This window comes from Mustela erminea, chromosome 3 (genome assembly GCF_009829155.1).
Source record: "Mustela erminea isolate mMusErm1 chromosome 3, mMusErm1.Pri, whole genome shotgun sequence".
Taxonomy (NCBI): Eukaryota; Metazoa; Chordata; class Mammalia; order Carnivora; family Mustelidae; genus Mustela; species Mustela erminea.
In genome coordinates this window covers 7,609,572-7,617,458 of record NC_045616.1, presented here as the reverse complement: position 1 = coordinate 7,617,458, position 7,887 = coordinate 7,609,572, and the positions used below count along the sequence as shown (strand labels likewise).

The following is a 7,887-nucleotide window of genomic DNA, read 5'->3' as shown; positions in this document are numbered from 1 at the left end:
GCTATCAGACACATGAAAAAATGTTCATCATCACTAGCCATCAGGGAGATTCAAATTAAAACCACATTGAGATACCACCTTACACCAGTTAGAATGGCTAAAATTAGCAAGACAGGAAACAACGTGTGTTGGAGAGGATGTGGAGAAAGGGAAACCCTCTTCCACTGTTGGTGGGAAAGCAAGTTGGTGCAGCCACTTTGGAAAACAGTGTGGAGATTCCTCAAGAAATTAAAAATAGAGCTTCCCTATGACACTGCCATTGCACTACTGGGTATTTACCCCAAAGATACAGATGTAGTGAAAAGAAGGGACATCTGTACCCCAATGTTTATAGCAGCAATGGCCATGGTCTCCAAACTGTGGAAAGAACCAAGATTCCCTTCAATGGACACATGGATAAGGAAGATGTGGTCTATATACACTATGGAGTATTATGCCTCCATCAGAAAGGATGAATATCCAACTTTTGTAGCAACATGGATGGGACTGGAAGAGATTATGCTGAGTGAAATCAGTCAAGCAGAGAGAGTCAATTATCATATGGTTTCACTTATTTGTGGAGCATATCAAATAGCATAGAGGACAAGAGGAGATGGGGAGGAGAAGGGAGTTGGGGGAAATTGGAAGGGGAGGTGAACCATGAGAGACAATGGACTCTGAAAAACAATCTGAGGGTTTTGAAGGGGTGGGGTGGGAGGTTGGGGGAAGCAGGTAGTGGGTATTGGAGAGGGCACGAATTGCATGGAGCACTGGGTGTGGTGCAAAAACAATGAATACTGTTACGCTGAAAATAAATTAAAAAAAAAAAAAAAAAGAAAAGAAGACCCTTGTCATGATGAACACTGAGAAATGTATAGAATTGTTGAATCACTATATTGTACAACTTAAACTAACATAACACTATGTTATTATATTTCAATAAAGGATAAATAGAGAAAAAGAAAGATATGATCAAATTCGTGTACTTTACTGATTTTAAAAAAGCATCTGATGATTAGGGTGCCTGGGTGGCTCACACAGTGTTCAGTTCATGATCTCAGGGTTGTGGGATCAAGCCCTGTATCAGGCTCTATGCTCTGTGTGGTGTCTTCTTTGGACTCTCTCTCCTTCTCCCTCTGCCTCTCCTCACATTCTCTCTCTTTCTTTGGAATAAATAAATAAACCTTAAAAAACCTGACAATTGTTAATGATGGAAACATGAAAGATAACAGTAATTCTTCAAGAAAAAAGTTGGCATACTTGATTTTATTTTTTATCATGAACTGGGAGTGACAAAATTAGAACTTTGTTTCTGCTAAATAATTAACATCAGAAAGAGGTGCCAAGAAAGTCTAGAGTAAATGTCATTCTCTTTTCCATACATCTCCCAATGACAAAAGACTCTATAACAAGACAGTCTGGTAAGTCAGCTACCTGACAGTTTTACAAACTTGTATTTACTATGTAAGAAACCTTTATTGACTGAAGGCAGATCCTTTGTGGGTGTCAGTGAATTTTTTAGAGTATTATTATCAGGTTTTCTTTTTTTTTTTTAAGATTTTATTTATTTATTTGACAGACAGAGATCACAAGTAGGTAGAGAGGCAGGCTGAAAGAGAGAGAGGAAGAAGCAGGCTCCCTGCCCAGCATAGAGCCCGATGTGGGACTCAATCCCAGGACCCTGGGATCATGACCTGAGCCGAAGGCAGCGGCTTAACCCACTGAGCCACCCAGGCGCCCCTATTATCAGGTTTTCTTGAGGAAGATATTGGCTTTCTTTTTGTTGACTTGAAGAGCTATCTACTCAGGTTGGACACCTTGAGAAGGTGGATACAGGACCATTTTTGACTAGAGCATCCAATAAATGACTTGTAAAGATCTTGGCTGGAGTTTCAACCAGTTATCACATCATCTCTAGTGATCATGCATCTAATTATCACAAGAAACAATTTAAAAGATTTTTTAGCTAAAAGCAGTAAGTGATGCAGGGAAGTAGTTAAGTTTTTCAAAGAATGCTACCTTTCTTGTAAGAGTAATTTTAAAAAAGGGGAAGATTCTAGGCTTTTGTAAAAGCCTTGCTGAAACAGTGCCCTCTACTGCTGGAAACCTTTTTCTGCTTACTCTGATTTTTTTGTGGCTTGAGCTAAGTGACAAGGAGGAGTATGGTGTGGATGAAGCTGGACAATGACTAATTAATAGAATTAGGAATTTTCACAAATGGAAAATAGAACAGTATAATTATTTTAAGTATTATTAAATGTTTTCCTTTTTTTTCTTTTTGACATTATTTAAAAAACAATAACATTTTAAATATCCTAGAAATGTCTTTAAGGTAATGTCAATTTTAGCTCTCTCTTAACCTTTGGCCAAGGAATTCAGGGCTTTCTGGCTAACTTCAGTGTGATAAATATTTATCAGGTACTGCTCAATTTCTTGAGTTGGAAACACGATTTTAAACATCTAAGACAGGGATAGAATTTGCCAAATGTAATTGAGTCTATTCTTCTTAAAGAATAAAAATGGCTTTCTGTTGTCATTGTTGCACAAAGTCTAAGTTACTATGGGTGGAAATGCAGCACCTGTGGGGTTCAGTCCAGGTGTGAAGACAATCCACTGTGGATGTGAAGCTCGCACGTTTCAGCCTTGTACCACTAGCCCTATGGGCAACACGAAGCTGTGCATAGTCTGTCTGAAAGCCTCCCGTAGCTCCTGCAGCTAAGTGATTGTCTGGTAGCCTTTGCATTTAACAAACTGGCAGGAGACTTTTTCTATCTAAATACTATGTGATAGATAATTTTAGCTAGCCATATATTGTGTGCATGAGGTTCATAAAGATTTTTCAATCATTCCTTTCCATTTATCAACTGAAATTTTGTTTCGTATGTGATTTTTTTTTTACACTGGTGGCGATTCATCATGGAGCATATAAAAATTAATTTGACTCACCCCCTCAAAAAAAATCTCATTATATTCACAGTACAGAGCAATAGATTTCCAAAGTTTTCCTAGCAAAGTGATACTTTTAGAAAAGTACCTGAAAAGCACTCACCTTATCCTGTTTTCTTCATGAGTATTTCTCAGATTTTTCCACAAAGTATTCAGAAAAGCAGAGGACAGTGAATTTCAGAAACCTTACCATAATATAGAAGAGTGCATCAAAGCACACAAAGTATTTGAAACTTAGGTTTTTATGATAAAAATTTACCTACATTTTTTCTATCTATTCTCTCAGTTTATTATAATGGAAGCATGCTTTCATTTAATTATCAGTTCAATTATTTAAATATCTTCTCAAGCATCAAATAACATTGATGCTTCTGGAAAATTCATCATGTTTATCTTGTGCTTTTATGTAACTCTGATGTAGAATATTCTGGGGTCTCTGGTGTTCCAGATGCATGCCAAACCATCCCCAAACTTAGTAGCTTGGGATAACTCACCATTTTGCACATTGGGAATTTGGGCAGAGCTCAGCTGTAAAGTTCTTTGATTCTATGCTGTGTCTATTGTGGTCACTGTGTCATATTGAACTAGTGGGCAGGAGGGGCTCAGAGAGCCCCACTCAGGTGTGGTAGAATTGGTTGGAAGCCTGACAGAGGAAGGATGGAAGGTGATAATGTCTGCCCACAGTCTTCCCAGCACGGCTACCTAACAGCAGTTAAGCTTTCTACCTGGTAACTACAGACCCAGACAGACTGTGTTAACTGCACACTACCATATTTCCTTTGATCTTGCCTTGGAAGGTCTAAAATATCACTTTTACCTCGTTTTAATAAGAAGTTATTTGAGATCATCTTTAAGCTAGCACACCTGTTTTGAGAAAAATAGTCCTCAGTCCTCTCAAATGTGTTCTAAAATTAGGTCACATCCATACATAGCTGTATGTGTGGACTGACATTTTTGCATCCATGACAGATTGCTCTCATTGAATTGTGTCCTGGACCTGTGCCATTAGGAAAAGTCAGGAGAGAAAGTTCTTATGCATCATTATGCATGTCACTAAAGTAGTTCTAAAGGGCTTAGTTATTGCCTGGGGAGGGCAACCCAGGGGAAAATTTCTTTGTGGTTGTGAAAATGGGAAGAGTCATGATTCTTCTACATTTCTTAAATCAAATGCTATAGCTTTGCAATCTTTATTTTCTTTTTGCCTTTACTATCAAGAAAACTTCTTCAATTTTCCTTTTGTCCTAATTATATGGTTGTTTTGTTGTTGTTGTTGTTGTTATATTTATTTTCTCTGCCAGGTTATGTTAGTATCTGGGATATGTATGACAGCAGGATAAAAATGAATAAGTTAAATATAACTAAATACAAAACAAAATATTTAAAATACTTTGTGTGCCTTGATGCACTGGTAAGGTTTCTGAAATTCACTGTCCTCTGCTTTTCTGAACACTTTGTGGAAAAAGCTGAGAAATACTCATGAAGAAAACATGATAAGGTGTGCACTTTTCAGGTACTTTTCTAAAAGTATCACTTTGCCAGGAAAACTTTGACAAAAATGCAAATACAGAGTCCTAGTATTGTGGCTGTGTTCTACTAAAGGAGGCGGTCAGTGTGGACGTTAGTACTGGTCTCAGTTCCAACAGTTACTGGAACAACCATGAACACGTTACCACTCCAATAACCAAATTCTTACATGACAATGGAAAAATATGGAAATTGGAAATATGGACAATGGAAAAAAATGGAAAAAATTACCTCCTGGGGATATTTTAAATAAGATAGCATACATAAATACACTTAATCTAGTACCTGCATCTTCGAAGCCTTCTACAAATGTTAGCTGTCATGAAGACTTTGCACTTATTATTTAAACTTATAGTGTCCTTAAATTTGACTGTATTTATATCTTCTATTCTCAACTAGACATTGTTTGTTTAGGTATTATGCTATTTTGGTTTATACCCATAATTCTAATATAGAGTCTTATGCATCCATAATAAATATGCTTATTTCTGGCCATTGAGGGGAAACTTCCTATATGAGAAAACAGACTTTGGGTGGGCAGAAGCATCATCTAAAGTTACAGGAAGAGAAAAGTAATCTTCACTTTTAGAATTTTAAAAAAGTCACATAAAATTTATGGAATTTAAAAATATGGAGACAACCTTACCTCAGTCAGTATGGCTAAAATTAACCACTTAGGAAACAACAGAAAGGGGAACCCTCCTGCACTGTTGGTGGGAATGCAAGCGGGAGCAGCCACTCTGGAAAAAAAGTCTGGACGTTTCTCAAGACATTTCTCAAGACCTAGCAATTGCATTACTGAATATTTACCCCAAAGATACAAATGTACTGATCTGAAGAGGTATCTGCACTCCAATGTCTATGGCAGCAATGCTCACAATAGCCAAACTATGGGAAGAATCCAGATGTCCATCGACAGATGAATAGATAAAGAGGTAGTATATATATGTATGTATGTATGTGTATATATATATATATATATATATATATATATATATATATATATACTATTACTCAGTCACCAGAAAAAGATGAAATCTTTCCATTTGCAACAACATGGATGGAACTAGAAGGTAGTGTGCTAAGCGAAAAAGTCAATCAGAGAAAGACAATTATCATATGAACAATTATCATATGATCTCACTCATATGTTGAATTTAAGAATTAAAAGATCATAGGGGAAAAGAGAAAAAAAAAGACAAAATCAGAGAGGGACACAAACCATAAGAGACACTTAACCATAGGGAACAAACTGAGGGGTGCTGGAGGGGAGGGGGCTTAGGGATGGGGGAACTGGGTGATGGATATTAAGGAGGGCATGTGATGTAATGAGCACTGGATGTTATATATGATGGATGAATCACTAACCTCTACCTCAGAAAGCAATAATGCATTATATGTTAATTAATTGAATTTATATAAAAATAAAGAAAAAAACACAAAAAATATGTGGAGACAAACAAATTTATTATCATATCAGATCATGATTCAGTTTCACATAATGTATCCTTAGGAGTAATGAAAATGGAAGAGGGAATATTTGAAAGAGACAAAGGGGAGAAAAATAAGAAAAAATAGGAAGATGAAAAGGAGCAAGAATTAGGAAACTAGAAATGAAAATAATTTGACGAATAACTTATTGAACACCAATTCTGTTTAAACGACTCCTAAAAACAAATGGCTTCTGAGAACAAAGACTATTGGGAGAGGTGGGGTTTTAAGCACTATGACCACACAGAAGGTGAAATGTTGGGACAGGGACTAGGGGGGGCTTTCAAATCTCTCAAAACACTCCTTGGGTGTCAACTCCTTCAGCACACAACACGCTTACCCAGACTTCTGTCACCAACAGGGACTGTCATGTCTTAGAGCCTCATCTCCTGCAGAACCTCCAGGTCCTTGACAGGAGTCTCCTCAAAGCTCCCTTCACATTCTTATTCCTCAGGGTGTAGATGAAGGGGTTGAGGGTGGGGGTGATTATGGAATAGAAGAGGGAGATAAACTTGCCCTGCTCTTGGGAGTAGCTGGAAGGGGGCTGCAGGTACAAGTAGATGGCAGGCAGGTAGAAGAGGGAGACCACCACCAGGTGGGAGGAACAGGTCCCAAAGGCTTTGCGCCTTCCCCTGGAGGACTGGATCTTGAGCACTGCATGGGCGATGAAGCCATAGGAGAGAAGGATGAGGGCTAGGGGCACCAGCACAAAGTAGGCCACCAACACAGCCAGCGTAGCATCATTCACGGTGGTGTCTGCACACGACAGCTTGATCATGGCTGGCACCTCACAGAAGAAATTGTTCAGTACCTGCTGCCCACAGAAAGGCAACTGCACTGTCAGCACCACCTGAATGAAGAGAGTTTCCAAAGCTGCTGAGCCAGGCCACAGCCACTAGCTGCTGGCAGAGAGGGCTATGCATAATAATGGCATACCAGAGGGCATTCACAGATGGCCACATAGCGGTCCAGGGCCATGGTGGCCAAGATGATGCACTCAGTGCATCCCAGCCAGTGGAAAATGGCATACTGCACCATGCAGCCACCATAGCTGATGGTCTTCCTGGACCTGCCCATGTTAACCAGCATCTGTGGGACTGTGGTGGTGGTATAGCAGAGATCCAGAAAGGAGAAGTATCTGAGAAAGATGTACATGGGGCTGTGGAGCTGGGGATCCAGCCGGGACACCAGGATGATAGCAATGTCTTCCAACATGGCCAGAATGTAGGACACCAGGAGGACCACAAAGAGGGGGAGCTCCAGTCATGGCCTGTCAGAAACACCTAGAAGGGTGAAATCCTTAGGGAGATCCTCCAAGAAGCTCTGGTTGTCACCTCTCATGCGGAGGCATTCTCTGGAGACTGTGATGAGTCAAAGTGAATGAAACCTGAGAATTGGAATTAGTTGCCTTCCTAATGGCTGTGCCTGAGCTTTCCTACAGAGTTGCATCCTGTCTTACCTCTGTGGAGACCCTGAGATATGGGGAAGTCAGAACCAGGAGGCAGAGCAGCTGCCCATGTGTTTTGCTCTGCTTCCTGCTCTATGCCATCTTTCTTTATGAAATTTAATTTTTGCATCTGTGACGTGGGAAGAAAATACTTGTCAAGTTCTGGGGATGATAGAGCGGTATGATGTTTGTGAAAATGTATCAAAAATAAATAAAAATTTTCTTCTGGTTTGGTCAAAGTCTGCTACATCCCCCATCACCATTAAAATGTTTGACTTCTCTCTGCAAACTCACTGACAGGGAGTTGACCACTTTCTTTAGTTTTCTTGCTTTGCCTTTTGGAAGTGGTGATAGGAGGGAAGTGAGAAATGGCATCAAGCAGGATAGGAGCACACTCGACTCACCTGTTAAGGTTTACACCTGGCTCTGTCAACATAAAGAGGTGCTCTCTGGTTTCCTGCACATGCTGATCTCTCTCCCAGGGCTGTTCACATTCAGGC

At 39.5% G+C, this 7,887-nt stretch overlaps 1 pseudogene; it reads right to left on the bottom strand.

Moving 5' to 3' along the window:
• Positions 1-6,322: 6,322 nt before the first annotated feature.
• LOC116585852 lies at positions 6,323-7,281 on the bottom strand (annotated as a pseudogene).
• Positions 7,282-7,887: the final 606 nt, after the last annotated feature.